Source organism: Anabrus simplex, chromosome 6, assembly GCF_040414725.1.
Source record: "Anabrus simplex isolate iqAnaSimp1 chromosome 6, ASM4041472v1, whole genome shotgun sequence".
Taxonomy (NCBI): domain Eukaryota; kingdom Metazoa; phylum Arthropoda; class Insecta; order Orthoptera; family Tettigoniidae; genus Anabrus; species Anabrus simplex.
In genome coordinates, this window is record NC_090270.1 from 289,421,132 (window position 1) to 289,439,214 (window position 18,083).

The window sequence follows — 18,083 nt, forward strand, 5'->3', positions numbered from 1 at the left end:
GGACACCCGTGTGCGGCGCCGGCTCCCATAACCCATAGAACCCATGTTCCTACGGATTGTCCACTTGGAGACGTGTCTAGTACGGCCTCTGTTGAATTGAGCCGTGATTTGTTGCACGGTTCCCTGTCCGTCACTATTGACAATCCGACTCAGATGTCGCCACTCACGTTCATCGAGCGTGGCTGGACGGCCGGTCGTTCGTCTGTTGTGGACGGTGAGACCCGCATTCAACCATTCAAGATACACCCTGGACACGGTTGATCGTGTGAAGCCGAATTCCCGCACCACTTCAGAAATCGCACTCCCCACCATACCTCGTTCGAACGGTGTCATCTCACGACGACGTTCCATGTTACACCTGTCACATGCACAGCCACTGCTCACAAGGTCTCCTATACAACTGCCGCTGGCACAGAGGGCGTGTGGTGCGCAAACAACACACCTGCGCATCAGTGCTCCGCTATCTCATGACATTTGCTCGGTCAGTGTAAATAATCAGTTAAGATTGTACGGGGAGGTACACCTCTACGCCGCACATTTAAATATTGCGCCTTAAAGAACTCCTCTACAGGGGAAATAGTGAACTTGAGACTGGTCCAACTTATAAATTTTCTCTGAAGATGGCACCACTAAAATTTTGTTATTGTGGAGTTTCCAGTACTGTGTGAATTTCAACTTGTTTTGTTTTCCATTTATCATGAAGTTGGACATTCTCTCATAGATGTCACCGCTAAAAAAACTATGATCATGCACCCTGGCGCGAAGTGAAAGAACTTTTTGAAGAAATTTTGTATTCATAAGTTTTTCTTACTAAATTTCGTTCATTCATATTTAGGTTGGCAATATTTATCGTTTCTTTTCGCCAGTTTTAAATTTAGCCAATCAAGAATTTCTGGAATTAATTTTCAACCAATCCCGTATTTCTTCTTCGATTTTGAGTGTAACCTTTTCATTCACCAATAAAATTGTGAGGATGTGGCTGTTTTATTCGTGAAAGGTCTCGAACTTTCCCCCAGGGTTTATAAACTGCAGATTTTCTCGTCTCCTGGCCATTTGATCAACATCTAACTAAGTGTGTGTGTCACGCAGGGGGCGGGAGGCGCCTCTTTCATGAGGCAGCAGTTCTTCAGCAAGGTAATGGCCAATTAACATCTTTATTTCTTGATAGCTCTGCAGTTTAACCCGAGGGAAAGGTTCGAAACCTTCACTATGTAACTAACTTCTCTAAATGTAAATCTCCTTTCGGCTCATATAAAATTTCATAAATCTTTAACTGTAAATCGGGGATAGAGAGTGATATACCCTATCGAGCTCCCCTTCATCTTGGTTTGAGGTACCGCATTTGTTTCTGCAATGTATTAAAGTTATCTCCATTTTCGCTACCTCAGTAGATTGGGATTAGCCCCTGTTTCGTTGGCCAAGTGCCCTATAGGTCTTTATAATTTTTTGTGGAGCTCAATCACCGACTCCATTCCGGTTGTACTCGGGCCGTTTATTGAACCTGTTCTTTTTCACTAAGGCCCCGTGGGTTGGGTACTAGGTATCTCTGTGTAATAAGATTGCTATTTGTAAATAGTGACTTGTAAGGCCAGTGATTATTAGATTTTCACATTGTGTTGCCTTGAGTAGGCTTGGAACACTGAGAGCACGTCAGCTCTTTTCAAGTATTGTAAGAATGCCCCTGGGAGGCTTGATATTTGATATGAGATTTAAAAGCTGAAGAGAGATATGAAAGTTAAATGGTGTCAGAAGTATATATAATTTTGTATATTTGAGTAAATATCAAGGTTTTAGAATATAAGTGAATTATTTGCCAATCTGATTATAGGCTCCCGAATCCCTAATCTGTGCTGATTTCCAGGTCACGACAATGTTATATATTTCTGTCTTTATCGTGATGTACACATTACTATAACCGTAATCTTCCGGTGTTTGTCTGGTGAAAAATATTTAAGTTCCCGTCTATTTTGTTATTACTTGTTGGAGTGAAGTGAAATCACGCTGTAAAAACACACACAAGCAAATATATAGCATGTATTGTACATATGCCGTAACGCAATACGGTATGAATACAAAAGGGCTAAGTTGTGACAGTATTTATAGAGGACGTTTCTTTCCTTTTCAGAGAAGTTCTTGCTGATTTTTCTTGCTTCTTATACATCCTAATTTTATTCTATACATACGTATTTCTGCCAGCTGTACTTTTGCATCCATTTCTTGGCATAGGCCAGAGTAAAGTGCAGCTTCCACCGAAGTCCCAGTCAACATCCATGGCTGTGACAATATGGAAGTTGCTGGGGTATGGGTAGTGCTGAGTAATGACATTCAGAGTATGACTAGAGCATCCGAGTGTTATGAAAGGTGCTACTCATAGGGTCAGTCGTGCTGCAATAGTACTTTCTGACCCAGTGAGGAAAGCAATGGCAAACTACCTTACTCCTCATCTTGCCTAGTACGCCTCATGTTGGTGCTGCCATTGGTTTTTGGGGTTTCCTTATAACCCCAGAACCTTTGGTGGTGCTATTTGAGGATCCAACCAGCCTCTGGGCTGATGACCTAACAGACAGACAGACAGACAGACAGACAGACAGACAGACAGACAGACAGACAGACAGACAGACAGACAGACAGACAGACAGACAGACAGACAGACAGACAGACAGACAGACAGACAGACAGACAGACGAATTGGAACATAACTCTGAAGATTTTGGGTTTGCACCAATGCTTATAGGACCTTTCTTCCTTCGTTTGTTGTGTGCTGTATCCTCTGTACATATTGGAACTTTTCTAAAGGACACCTCGTATATATCATCCTGTACAAAAAAGAAACAACCGAAAAGCGCAGTTTTAAGTAGAGCATTTCTGTTGTTAATTCATTGATCTCAACGGACACGATAAATAGACGACCATTGTCAATGTTTGTTAATCCATTATAATATTACTCTATTAAGTTAATGTACTTGTTAAGAGTCTCGCACTTCAGTGGAATAAATGATCACTTTGTTGACTTTTTCAGAAACATTAGTTGGAGTTTGTTGATGGAGTACACAAGATAGACAGGGACATTTAATTGACTGGAAGTATATTTATCTAGCAAGATACCCGTGCTTCGCTACGGTATTATACTGAAATTTATAAGTGAATGCTTAACATTTTATATATAATCCGCCGAAATTCGCGATCTGACGGCAAAGTTCCTCCCATTTATCGATCTTCCTTTCAAGCAATCGATTTCGTACTTTCCGGACAAGCTCCAGGTATTCCGCCCAGTCAAGTAGGTCCCTAAATCTTTGCCATCTTTTCCTATAAGAATTTTTAATATGGATCAAATCCTTGAGGAGATCCGGGGTGAAAAATTTGAACATCTTGGAATTTTTCCATCGGTTGGAGGCTAAAAGCTATAATTTCACCAAACTTTAATTTTCTACCTCGTCTGACAGCTTGTGCCTCCATCTTGATTTGGGGGGACGGGGGATAAAAATTAGGAAATTAAATTCCTGAAATTTTTTAAGCCCACGAAACCTATTGGTTGTCGCTTTGGGTAAATTATACGACTGCGTCCTTTTGCTGAGCCCAAAATGTGAGGCCCCCGGCGTGTCCCCTTCAAAGAATTTTGAGAATCTTAGATTTTTCTAGGGATCCTGGGATAATCAGCTTCTCCCGTACCAAGTTTCAAATTTCTGAGATTTCTAGAAGTGCCTCATTAATTCACGTCTATTTTCATTTTTAGGTATTTATATATACATCGCTCCAGACCGACTTGCTTTTATATACTGTATATTGATAAATGTATGTACGCATGCATGTAAATGACACATTCCCTTCTAACCACTGGAGCAAAATCAGACAAAATTGGAACACTTATAACTTACTATCTGGAAACGAGCACTGTGGGAGCAAGCCATCCCTAGCGCCTTAGGTATGGCGGGTCATTGGGATTTTGTATAAAATTAATAGAAAATAGTGGCGAATACCTACATTCATGATCATAAAAACAGAACACCTTCGAAGACTAGAGATAGGAAGTTCATATTCACGGGACATATTCATTAGTATGTTCTGCAGAAACGATTAGCATTTCAGTCACCTAGGTTCAGCATGTGTCCTGTTGCCTAGTAAGAATTTGTTCCTCCATGGGCACTGACAACTTGACCCATGCGTGATGGCATCGACGCGTATAAGGCGCGATTGTCATCCTGGGGTACAGCCAACCATGCTGCATTCACCTGGTTCCACAGTTCATGTTTGGTGAATGGCATTGGGTCACAGCGCTGCACCCGTCGTTCACCATATCCCACACATTTTCGATTGGCGACAAGTTCGGTGATCGGGCGGGCCAGGGCAACAGTCTGACATCCTGTGACAACAAGAAGGCGCGTGTTCGTGCAACAAGATGTGGTCGCGCATTGTCCTGCTGAAATATGGCATCTGAGGTGTCGTGCAGAAAGTGTATGACTACGGGTCGCAAGATGTCATTCACTGGCCGAGTGCCCTGGACACGCACCAACTGTGATTTGTGGTTGCACGCAATAGCACCCCACACCATAAGGCCTAGAGATGGCACTGTATGCCTTGTGCGAATGTACTCAGTGTAATGCCTTTTCCCCTGTCTGCGGCGAACAAAAATGTGGCCATCATTTTCAAACAAACAGAACCTGAAATCGTCCGAAAACACTATCTGCTGCCATCTGTGACAACAAGAAGGCGCGTGTTCGTGCAACAAGATGTGGTCGCGCATTGTCCTGCTGAAATATGGCATCTGAGGTGTCGTGCAGAAAGTGTATGACTACGGGTCGCAAGATGTCATTCACTGGTCGAGTGCCCTGGACACGCACCAACTGTGATTTGTGGTTGCACGCAATAGCACCCCACACCATAAGGCCTAGAGATGGCGCTGTATGCCTTGTGCGAATGCACTCAGTGTGATGCCTCTCCCCCTGTCTGCGGCGAACAAAAATGTGGCCATCATTTTCAAACAAACAGAACCTGAAATCGTCCGAAAACACTATCTGCTGCTATTCGTGACCCTGTGACGTCGTTCCATACACCATTGCAGTCTAGCGCGTTTATGCACATTAGTCAAAGGTAGGCGGAGAAGTGAACGATGCGCCGGTAACCCAGACCGCAATAAACGGCAACGGACTGTCACTTCGGATAGTGTAGGATGTGTTACACTGTTCCACTGTTGCGGCAGAGCCGAGGAGGACGGAGATCTGACCTGCAATGCCATTCGGATGAGATATCGATATTCACGGAGGTTGGTCTCGGTGGTGTGAGCAGACCCATCTCGTCGTGTTCTACGGCCTCCTGTGAACCATTCTCTACACACCCGTTGTAGTGCCGACACACTTCGTCCCACACGAGCAGCAATTTCCCGGATGGATGAATCACGTTCTCTCATGTAAATAATGCGCCCTCTTTCAAACTCACTCATCTGAAGGTACGGTTCTCGCATACGTCTGCGAGGAATCCTGTACGTCTGCTCAAGTCACTCTGATCCAATACCTTCGGTTTATAGTGACAACGAGAGCCGCAAGCACATTTTACCCGTCGCTGGTGGTGCGCAGAGATATCGATGTGGATCTTGCACCTGAGGTTCAAATGCTAATCCTTTCTTCAGAACATACTAATGCACATGTCCTGAGAATATGAACGTCCTATCTCTGGTCATTCAAGGTGTTCAAGTCTTTATAATTATGAGTGTAGTTTTTGCGTTAGCTAAAATGAATAATGACACTCCGGATTTTAAAAAGTCCAAGTTCAGCCCTCTTCGAAGTTGGGGCGAGGGGGAATTGATGTATAAAAATCATCGAAAGTAGTGTGGAATCCACTGATTTCGAAGTCGCTGAGATGAATAGTAACACTTCGGATTTTTTAAAGTCCACCTTCAGCCTCCTTTGGGGTGGGGAACGAGGCATGAGTGATATATATATATAACTAATCTAAAATAGTGTCAAATCCATACTTTTCGGGGTCACTGAGATGTATACTGACGATCCGGATATTTTAAAAGTACAAGTTCGTCCTCCTTGGGGTAGGGGGCGTTCAAATATTACCTACTATCTGGAAAAAATGCTGTGGCTTCAAGACGTCCCTAGAATCCCCAGGGAAGTGGATGAAATATAATCTATATTAATAAATGTAATTCGGTTTGGAGCGATCGATATATTAACATATAAATTCAGGTATAAAAATGAAAATAGACGTGAATTAATGGGGCACTTTTAGGCATCGTAGAAACTTAAAACTTGGTACCAGAGAAGCTGATTCCTAAAAAAATTGAAAATTCTCAAAACACCCTCAGGGGGTCACACTGCGTGTTTCAAATTTGGGGCTCGGCATAAGAACACAGTCGGATATATTTATCCAAAACGATAACCTATAGGTTTCACGGGCTTATAAGTTTCCTGAAAGTCCTCATTTTTAACCCCTCCCCCAAACCAAGACAGCGGCACAGTCTGCCAGATGAGCTAGGAAATTGTAAATTGGAAAAATTATATCTTTTAGCCTGTAACTGACAGAAAAATTGCGAGATGTTAACGTTTTTCACTTTTACCCCCGAAAAATATCAGAATATGGAGGCAAATTTAATGACGGTGAAGACCTTCCTTTCGAGGTATTTGGTGGCTAAACGGTAAGTCGTATGACAAAACGGATGGCACAATCTCAGCTCAATTTTGAGTGATCTATAACTTTGGTCCTATTACGATTTTTCGTATCTCTATCCCTAATACGTGGAATTTTGCTCTATTTCTCGATTGTACGTAAATATTGCACTTTTTACACGTATAATTGGTTGTTTGAAGCACTTATAAGAAAGATAGGATCATAAAATTCTACACGAACATTCGTCCACCTAATAGCTATATATGAGCCAAATTCTATATTTGTAACTGTCACATATGTATTCGAAGAAAAATGAACTCTGAGAAATCTTTATCCAAATTTCACCCTGTTAATCTTTCCAAACGCAATAATACCCATAAATAGATGAGGTACGAGATAATATTATAGGACCGGTCATTTAGACCGCTAAATGTAGCGTCTTTGTATACAATCCGTTTGTCAATATGATGTACCGTTTAGCAGTATTAATCTTTAAATGAAGGTAAGCATGCATATACCTTCGTTTGTAGTTCTATATTTATTAATTGAAGTCGATTTTTAGTGATCTGAAAGGGTGTTAGTACCATTGTAGTTTATACTTTACAAATCGATAATGACTGTCAGCAGGAGGGCATCTGTTATTGTAATCAGTACTCCTCACACCGACTTTGACTGGCGATGGGAATGAGGTCCTTCTCCATCTCCTATGTACCATTGCAATGCATAATTTCCTTCTCTATTTGACTGGCAGAAAGTTAGGGAGCATGCAATTTTTTCAAAACTTCTTTTCCCGATTTTGTTTGGCAGTAGGGAAGGGTGTGGTGTGTCTGGAAGTAAGCTGACTCATATTAGGAAAAGGGGCCTGTCATTATAATGATAGCAGCACATCTAATTTTGAATGGCAGTAGGGAAGGTGCCTGCCATTATAGTAAACGTTCCTCAACTTTTATCTGTCTGGAAGGAGGAAATTGGGCCTGATGTTGTAACGAAAACTCCCCAAATCGATTGTGACCGTGCAGTAGGTAATCGGGCCTGCCATTATAATGAAAATTCCCAACTCGATTGAGAACGACAATAGGCAAGTGGATTTGCCGTTATCATCACAACCCCTCAATTCAACCCACCTCTCACGCAAAACCTGGAACGCACATCACACACCATCAGCACCATAGAACTTCTCAGAAATCTCCTCTTCCTACTAACCAGCACCATATAACCCAAGTGCTCTAACCCAAGACCTTTCCTACCCAGAAATACTGCATGTCCCAACACCCCACGTCGCACCCCTCATCTCTAACACCTTCCCGAGCACAAAAAAGTCTCCTTACCGATGTCGCAAGCTACCGCCACCACTATATTTCAATTGTTCCACTTTCGTCACTCCTTACCCTTCCGTAATACTGGTTTTTAAATATCACATTAAATCAACAGTCTATGCTCATAAGAGCCCCATGTCAAGCTGAGATAAAGGACCCAATGAGGTCGGGGAACTCAATCAAATCCACAGCTGCCGCTCGGCAAGCTCGCACTTTTCATTGGAAACAACGTATGTGGACCTACCTATGCTGTTTCTTGGATAACACTAAGCGACATGGAATTTAAAACATCTTGTTCACTGCATATACAGTATTTTAGTTCGATATCCGTATACAATGTAGAATACCGTAGCGAAGCACGGGTTCATTTGTTAGTCTCTAAATAATTAAATACTTAGTCTAACCATTGTAGTCCCACTGTGGAGGAGGCCGATAGATTAACACCCACAGTTTACCCTGCCTGTCGTAAGAGGCGAGTGAAAGGGGCCACACGGGCTTTCATCTTCGGATCGTGTGCTGGCAACCACGGGTCCCTGAGCTGAATCCTGGCATTACTTCCCCTTGCTCGTGTAAGGCTCCTCACTTTCATCTGTCCTATCAGACCTCCCTTGCTCAATTCTTGCTCTTTTCTGACCCCGACGGTATTAGGTTGCGAAGCCTAGGGAGACTTTCATTTTCTCGCTATTCATGACCCTTTGTCGAAGTTTCGATTCCCTTCCATTTTAACGTTGAAGACATTTCTTAGCAGACAAGGTAGGGGTCGCCATGCCACGAAAAAACGTGAAATCAAACAATTTCCTCAATTTGCCGAAAATTGAAGGGATATAGGGCCCCTAAAAGGTTTAAATTGTGAGTATTGGGTAACTCTACCAAACTAAAAATCAAATTTTAAAAGTCACTTTCGGCCTGAATGTAATTCCGGGAAAACAGCCTAAAATCAATTGTTTCTTTACTCGCCTACTTTTCTATTCAAATCCTAGCCAAATTAACTTATTTACATATTATTTTCTGTAGCATATTCCTTGGTTCAATGCCCTCAGGCATTTTGATTTTTAAAAAATGTCCACACCGAATGTAGTTATAAGGGCTTAAGTGAAACGCAGCATTGACTCACGTTAGCGCTCCTAGTGGTGCTTAAGCGAAAAATTGCATTAGCGCTCGTAGTGGTTGAACAAGGCAAAATGCTAATCTAATCGACCGGATAACGATGATTAAAGAAAGGATTGTAATCTTCAGGAGTAGGTAAAGAATTTATATTCTAATACTTTATTATAATTTATTTACCTGAAATTTGTAGCTCGTATCTCCAGGACGTTTTCAAAACTGAGTTGCTTAATTTTTTTCGATCTGATTAATGTTATGGTTGCCTACGTGTACTTCCTCTTGAAACAATAACCATCACCACCACCAATCATTGTCGTATTGGTCTCCCTCTATTTATGTTACCCTCCATGACCGATTGCATTAGTCTCCTTGGGAAGCGCCACTCCTCCATTCACCTCAGATGACCTCACCATCGCAACCGATTTGTACGTTCATAGTCATCCATCGAGCTCATAATTAACTTGGCTTTCATCTCCTCATTCCGAGTTCTCTCCTGGCATTGCTTCGACTTGTTTGTACCTGGAATTATTCTTGCTGCTTTCATATCTGTTACTTCCAAATTACGAAAAAGATATTCTAAGCACCCCAGATTTCTCTCTCGTACATTGAAATCGGTTTGTTTGATAGTTCCATCCGAGAGCTGACTTCTTTCTTACAAAATACTGTTGATAGCAACTGCAATAGTTTTGTTGTACAATGATTCAGTTTTGCTATAGTGGGATTAGTGGGAATATTGTTGGAATTAATTCTGTTCAGTGGAGAGGGGAGGGGATTTGCTCTTTTTCCAATTTATAGTGTTTTTTATGTGTTAGGGAGTAAACTTAGGCTAATAATTTTGATAAAATAAAATTATGGAATCGAATTAAGAGTATCTTGTAAGACATTATTTTTCGTGATAAAGAATAACCTATTAAGTAGCCTAATTGTTTAACACCTATTTTTGTTGTAATAAATAACGAACCCTAAATGCGTATACATTTTGACTCTCCATCTGTTTTACTTACAAATTAGTTTTCAGTATTACCAATATATTGTGACGTATTTCCGAATACAAAGAATCAACTGCCACAATGTTTCAGTGGAATAACGCTTCGCCAGGCTTACAGATTCCCGTTCGTTCTAGAACGAAATCACAAATTCAGAGGTTGTAACTAGTACAGCTATATGGTCTGCGTTATCTTTGCTTAAGGTAAAGAAATTCGTGATGCACTTAAGTAATTGAACGTTCCGTGGTAAAGCAAGATTATATATCGCTTTCCCTTACATTAGAATAAACCACAGTGCCATTGGGTCGAACGTGTAGCCATATTTTTCAGTTTATTTGTAGAAAACAGTAAGAAAGTGATGAAGTAATAAATAATGCTTATCACGCTCATCCTAATCTTAATGATTATCATAATCATCATCATCATCATCACCATTAAATATTATCAATTTACTATTTAGCTGCCTCTGTGGATCAGTGGTAGAGTGTCGGCCTCCAGATCCCAAGATAGCTGGTTCAAACCTGGCAGAGGTAGTCGGATTTTTGAAGTCCATTCGACACTTCATGTCGTGACACATTTGGTGTTTACCCGACAAAATTCATTAAATCTCAGCTACAGACTCCCAAGAAAGTTTCGTTTACTCGGTCTGCCATCTAGTGGGCCTAGAGTAAAACGGAACATCGAAATTGACGAGCAGACAGCCAGATGGCGTCAACTTGAAATGTCTGCGCAAGGTAGCTGAGGCCATATGATTATTATTATTTTATTTTTAATTTACTATTTCATGAAGGTCTCATAAAATGGTCCTTCCCGTCTTGTCTGTGCTTTTTTGGTAGTTTTCAAATCTAGACTCCAAGTCTTAAAATGATAATTACACTCCAGAGAGAACACACCTACTTAAGTGGAATGGCAAATTGTTTTAAAGGAGGATATCAAGTTTTCTGAATGAGAACCATGCTAATTTGATTATTTTAGTAAATTTCCTATCTGAAACGTTCACAAAATGATTTCAGTGTTAACCTTCGGGCTGAGCAGCGGTCGCTTGGTAGGCCAATATCACTTCAAGGGCTGTAGTGTCATAGGTATCCTAAATAAAGCTACTGATCCATTGCTTCTAAAATTATTGAATTTCTATTTTCTCCTTAGTGTAATTGCAGACTGATTACAGCATTTTTGTTCCGATTCATATTTTGGTCTTCTTTTTTGACTTTATTGTTTGAATTCTAGCATTTCGAAATCTTCGACCGTTCCTGAAAGTAGAACAGTGCCATTAACAGCATTCTTCTTTTTTTCTTCTTTTTCCTGCCGCTTTTTCCCACACCTGTGGGGTCGCGGGTGCGAACTGCGTCGCACATGTGGATTTGGCCCTGTTTTACGGCCGGATGCCCTTCCTGACGCCAACCCTCTATGGAGGGATGTAAGCACTATTGCGTGTTTCTGTGGTGGTTGGTAGTGTAGTGTGTTGTCTGAATATGATGAGGAGAGTGTTGGGACGGACATATACACCCAGTCCCCGAACCAGAAGAATTAATCAGAAGCGATTAAAATCCCCGACCCGGCCGGGAATCGAACCCGGGACCCTCTGAACCGAAGGCCAGTACGCTGACCGTTCAGCTAACGAGTCGGACAGTGCCATTAACAGCATTAAGCTGATTAAAAATAGTTAATTAATTTTTCCATATAAGAGCTTGAAGAACTTGTATGTGAATAATCATCTCTAATTACAGCTATAAACACTATTCATCTCCGAGAGTCAGATATTTCTTTTTTTATATTTTCCGCAGAAAATAACGAAGCAAGCTGTGTGCCTTTCAACTCAGCGGCAGCATATTCAGTCCCTTGTGATGTGTGACAATGGTTACGTGCGTGGGATATCAAACAAAGCCCTTTGTGGGCATCATGGTGGAGCATTTCTCAAGCGTCATATATGTGAGCTACATACAAAAAGGGAAGCCAGGTATTTTTCGTGGGATTAGTACAAAAACCGTACTAAGTTTTATTTCATGTGTGCTGGGAACGGTATAACTGAGTTGGAATTCTGTAACAAAATTATTCATCGTAGAAAAATGAATATTCGTTCTTATAAATCAGCCCATATTCATCTCTTGTGGATATTCAGCAGTTGTCATCTACTAAGGAATTAGGCGTATTATAATCAGTAAAACGTTTTAAAATTAAGCATTTTCTGAAAATTGTGGAATTAAGTTATTGGAACGCTAATGTGGGAAAGGGTAAATTAACTGCATACTTCATGGCTTATTTCAAAGTAACTACATCACGAATTTAGTGGTTATTGCATACTCATATACAAAAAGAAATAACTCGCTATGATATAACAGTATCTTTATAGATGTAGCATGAAGGAAGATATTTCTACAAATGTATTATGTTTTGTACATAACTCAATCCAGGCTATTTTAAAGGGTTCTATGAAATAAAGAAGACATGAATAAATCAGTGTAGTACATTATCATATTTCTTTTATCCCCCGAGAACTGATGGCTTATCCGGCTCGTTGCCTAAATGGTGATCGTACTGACGTTCGGTTAATAGGGCTCCGAGTTCGATTGCCATCTGGGTCTGGAATTTTAACTTCGTATCATACCTGTGGTTAGGGCACTGGGTGTTTTTATTCGTCTTAACACACTTCCCTTCATCTAAATTAAAAATAACACACTACCAACCACCACAAGACATATAAATTTTTTTTGCTAGGGGCTTTACGTCGCACCGACACAGATAGGTCTTATGGCGACGATGGGATAAGAAAGGCCTAGGAGTTGGAAGGAAGCGGCCGTGGCCTTAATTAATTGCCTGGTGTGAAAATGAGAAACCACGGAAAACCATCTTCAGGTCTGCCGATAGTGGGATTCGAACCTACTATCTCCCGGATGCAAGCTCACAGCCGCGCGCCTCTACGCGCACGGCCAACTCGCCCGGTAAGACATATAATAGTGAATACATCATTGTACGCAATATTTTCGCCACGATGGGCATCTGCATGGAAAAGGAGCCAAATTCACATCAACTACCAACCCTAATAAACTGATTTGCACATTTTTAATTTTTTAAAGTAACTGTTAGATTCTTCACTGTGCCGAAACTAATTTTGAGTGATAAATCTATAAACTATCTGAAGAAACAAAACAAATAGCAACGGTATTTTACTTTAAAAAGAAATTACTTAACTTTTGAATGCCTAAAAATATTTATGTACAAGGCGTTAGCGTGAATTACACGATGGATAGAGTAAGGTAGTTTATTTCATAGGCCTGTCACTCCGAGCTATGAGTGATGCTAGTAACGCCGTTCCTAATGAAATTATTTGGCAGTGTGAATATGTCACTCACAGGGTCAACTGATGCTTGAATTCGAGTGCACTTGTCAGAGTGATATGCAAAGCTACTTTCTACCTAGGCGAGGAGTACAGCAGGAAACTACATCACTCCTCATTTAATTAGTACGCCTCGTCATCTATGAGAACTGATGGTGCAGTTGCTCTGGATCCTACCAGTCTCTGGGCAGAGAAGTTGAGGCTTTATACAGCTCTAGTTTAAACCCTCTAATACATTTTAAAATATACTTATGGGGTTTTAGACACGTGTAGTGCCTAAAGGATCAAATTCTAGTCGGAATTGTTCTAATTAAAAAATCTGAAAAACCAGGGAATTCTGACGGGAGGAACTTCGTAGCTACACTCCTTCAAGCTCCGTACTGACCTACAAACATATGAAGACTTTTTAAAAGGAAATCCCACAATTTCCAGTTGCTAATGGAATACGAGCCTTTGTGAAAAACAATACATGTGTAGAAAGGAAATCTTTCGATGCCATGAAAATGAAAATCCACAGTCATTCTACTGGGTCAGGAACGGAATGGATGAAGCCCTACTTAGTGGCGAGGTTGCCGAAGCCTGTCGCAATTATTTGGGGCAATGATTCATGACTAACAGATGAATGATATTGGACAGACTTGCTGGAATGAAATATAATAGGGAAAACCGGAGTACCCGGAGGAAAACCTGTCCCACCTCCACTTCGTCCAGCACAAATCACACATTGAGTAGCCGGGATTTGAACCAAGGACCCGAGCGGTGAGAGGCCGGCACGCTTCTCCCTGAACCACAGAGGCTTGCTTTCAATGCCGTATTTCCAATCATATAATTCACATAACTTACTCTGAAATGAGACATTATAACACTAGGCCTATACATTTCTCTTCTCTAAGGATATTGCAGATTGTTTTTAAGCAGTGTTAGGTAACATTTCGTTCTGGGAATAATTTTCACACTGGAGACCCTTTTCAGCAAAAACAAAGTGCGGATATTGATTACTTTACCAATAGGTGGGTCTAGGGACTCGCATGTAATGTGTAACCCCTTTATGGGGGTATATGCACATATATATTTCTTTATTTATCAATCCTGCCGAAGGAAATCCAAAGTATCGGTGACACCGAGTACTTTCAAACGGTAGGCAGTAATATTACGCAGCGAGTAAAACGCCAAATTGAGAATGGAGGCCGTTGTAAAAAAAAAAGTTCTCCAATAAGCATTCCAGAATAACCACAGATGGCGCAGTGGAAACTATGCTAGATAATATTAAAAAAATTAAAAGAAAATGGCAGGAGAAATAAGGGACATGACGGGTGAAAATAGATGAGAAACCAAGATAAAATTTGGAAATAGATATATTAGAAGAATTAAATCAAGCTCTTGCAATATTGGATGAATAGAAGTCTGTACAGATACGGAATTTTCCCAACCACATGTAATACAAATTTGTTACACCAAGAATAAAATATCCAAGAGAATGAAAGCAAATAAGAGAATAGGCCAGGAGAGGAAAGGGATGGACAAGAAAGGGATGAATACGGTATAAAGAGAAATGTTGAACAACGAGAATAAGAAAAGGATGTACACAGTTACCAGATTGGAGTATACCAGCATGAAGTCTTCTAAGCAAAAGTCTAAATGTAATATGAAAGTAGCCACCTCTTCAATTATCACCCGAATAGGCACAAATTAACGTTGTCATACTGGCGTAAGTCACTGTATACTATAATGAAACAGTCTCAAAGTATGCAAAAACATAAATGGCGAAGCACTGATTAAGCACAAGTGTGTATAGGAGTCGCAGAGTTGCCGATATAGCACACGCACATTTGGAAAGCAAATTGTCACTAGTTAGTCAATAGAGGCTTAGATATTGAATATACAAGTGAAATCTCGGCCTGGAAATGCACTGCTCCCAGTTAGAATATGCAAAGAAAATAGCTCCAAATGCAACATAGAAATATTTACAATAAGGACATTATCAGTTTGTCATACCTCATCTTGAACCAAGTAGTTCTGCCCGAAAATGGAGAGTCCAGGACACATGTCGCTAAGGACGGAAATGACGTTTAAGGTTCCTCCCTCCACACAGGCCAAAGTCCATCTCAACACATTCAGAGGAAGGCCGGGTATTTATAGTGTGGAATAATGAGAAATATGTCTGGAAGATTCCAGAGGTTAGTGGAGCATGCGTGACAAAGCGGGCGATGTCACATGACGTCAGGCAGCGAAAAGGAAGTTAGTTTGTCGTAGATCGTAAAAGTGGATAGAGCAGAGTTCGTGCAAGGTATGATGTGTGCAAATTCACATAAGTATGTAAGTTCCAGTTCAAGAGAAAATGCGGTGTGTATCCTGATGAGGGTAAGTCCATATTAATAGTAGAAAAAGGTTATGTGCGTGGCGAGGTTCATAACAGTAGTTGCCGGTGAAGTGAAGAGTCCGTTACAAATGCATCAGTAATACTATTTATTTGAACAAGATAATTCAACGTATCCTATTCCGTATTGATATTCATTGGTCAGCATCCACCTTATTTGAACTGTAAATGTAATCTTCTACGATAGGATTGATTGAGCACTAATACGATGGTTGGTTCATAAGTCATTGCAACTACTTTTTTCCTCATATCTGCACTGTGCTACCATGCAATGGCCATGTATCCAGGAAACGATGGTACTCATAGTGCATGGACACAGCACGAGATGGCAGTGAATTGGCCAGGTACCACGCACAGGGCGATGGGACTACAGCAGTGAATTGGACAGGTAGCACACACAGGGCTATGGGACTACAGTAGTGAATTGGACATGTACCACGCACAGGGCGATGGGAGTACATTAGTGAATTGGACAGGTAGCACATACAGGGCTATGGGACTACAGTAGTGAATTGGACAGGTAGCACACACAGGGCTATGGGACTACATTAGTGAATTGGACATGTACCACGCACAGGGCGATGGGATTACAGTAGTGAATTGGACATGTACTACGCACAGGGCGATGGGACTACAGCAGTGAATTGGACAGGTAGCACACACAGGGCTATGGGACTACAGTAGTGAATTGGACAGGTAGCACACACAGGGCTATGGGACTACATTAGTGAATTGGACATGTACCACGCACAGGGCGATGGGATTACAGTAGTGAATTGGACATGTACTACGCACAGGGCGATGGGACTACAGCAGTGAATTGGACAGGTAGCACACACAGGGCTATGGGACTACAGTAGTGAATTGGACATGTACCACGCACAGGGCGATGGGACTACAGCAGTGAATTGGACAGGTACCACGCTCAGGGCGATGGGACTACAGTAGTGAATTGGACATGTACCACGCACAGGGCGATGGGATTACAGTAGTGAATTAGACATGTACTACGCACAGGGCGATGGGACTACAGCAGTGAATTGGACAGGTAGCACACACAGGGCGATGGGACTACAGCAGTGTATTGTACAGGTAGCACGCACAGGGCGATGGGACTACAGTAGTGAATTGGACATGTACCCCGCACAGGGCGATGGGACTACAGCAGTGAATTGGACAGGTAGCACACACAGGGCTATGGGACTACAGTAGTGAATTGGACATGTACCACGCACAGGGCGATGGGAGTACACTAGTGAATTGGACAGGTACCACGCAGGGCTATGGGACTACAGTAGTGAATTGGACATGTACCACGCACAGGGCGATGGGAGTACATTAGTGAATTGGACAGGTACCACGCAGGGCTATGGGACTACAGTAGTGAATTGGACATGAACCACGCACAGGGCGATGGGACTACATTAGTGAATTGGACAGGTACCACGCAGGGCTATGGGACTACAGTAGTGAATTGGACATGTACCACGCAGGGCTATGGGACTACAGTAGTGAATTGGACAGGTAGCACACACAGGGCGATGGGACTACAGTAGTGAATTGGACATGTACCACGCAGGGCTATGGGACTACAGTAGTGAATTGGACAGGCAGCACATACAGGGCTATGGGACTACATTAGTGAATTGGACAGGTAGCACACACAGGGCGATGGGACTACAGTAGTGAATTGGACAGGTACCACGCACAGGGCGATGGAACTACAGCAGTGAATTGGACATGTACCACGCACAGGGCGATGGGACTACAGTAGTGAATTGGACAGGTAGCACACACAGGGCTATGGGAGTACAGCAGTGAATTGGACAGGTAGCACACACATGGCGATGGGACTACAGCAGTGAATTGGACAGGTACTACGCACAGGGCGATGGGACTACAGTAGTGAATTGGACATGTACTACGCACAGGGCGATGGGACTACAGCAGTGAATTGGACAAGTAGCACACACAGGGCGATGGGACTACAGCAGTGAATTGGACAGGTACTACGCACAGGGCGATGGGACTACAGTAGTGAATTGGACATGTACTACGCACAGGGCGATGGGACTACAGCAGTGAATTGGACAGGTAGCACACACAGGGCTATGGGACTACAGCAGTGAATTGGACTGGTAGCACACACAGGGCGATGGGACTACAGCAGTGAATTGGACAGGTACTACGCACAGGGCGATGGGACTACAGTAGTGAATTGGACATGTACTACGCACAGGGCGATGGGACTACAGCAGTGAATTGGACAGGTAGCACACACAGGGCGATGGGACTACAGCAGTGAATTGGACATGTACCACGCACAAGGCGATGGGACTACAGCAGTGAATTGGACA